Consider the following 328-nt stretch of genomic DNA (forward strand, 5'->3'; position numbering starts at 1 on the left):
GCTTTTCTCCTATTGAGTTGATTGTTATTTTTAGCTTAGTGTTTATGATACCGGCGAATTTATTTTTTTTTCATTAAAATTTTTGTACATTACTTACATTTTCTAGTTAAATGCAAATGTCAACATTATTATAAGTAATTATTGTAAGGTTTCACAATACACAGAACGTCAGATCCTTCTTTTGCAGAATTGAGTCTAGTCCAGGAGAGCGAAAAACAAGATCTAACACTATCTCTCCGTTGCGTGAAGTCTCTTGTGCGTTAAGAAGAAAAGATGTGTTATTATATCGTATAACTTATAGGCGTTTAACAAGTTATTTGAACTCCAT

This window comes from Penaeus monodon, chromosome 15 (assembly GCF_015228065.2).
Source record: "Penaeus monodon isolate SGIC_2016 chromosome 15, NSTDA_Pmon_1, whole genome shotgun sequence".
In the NCBI taxonomy this organism is placed as follows: Eukaryota; Metazoa; Arthropoda; class Malacostraca; order Decapoda; family Penaeidae; genus Penaeus; species Penaeus monodon.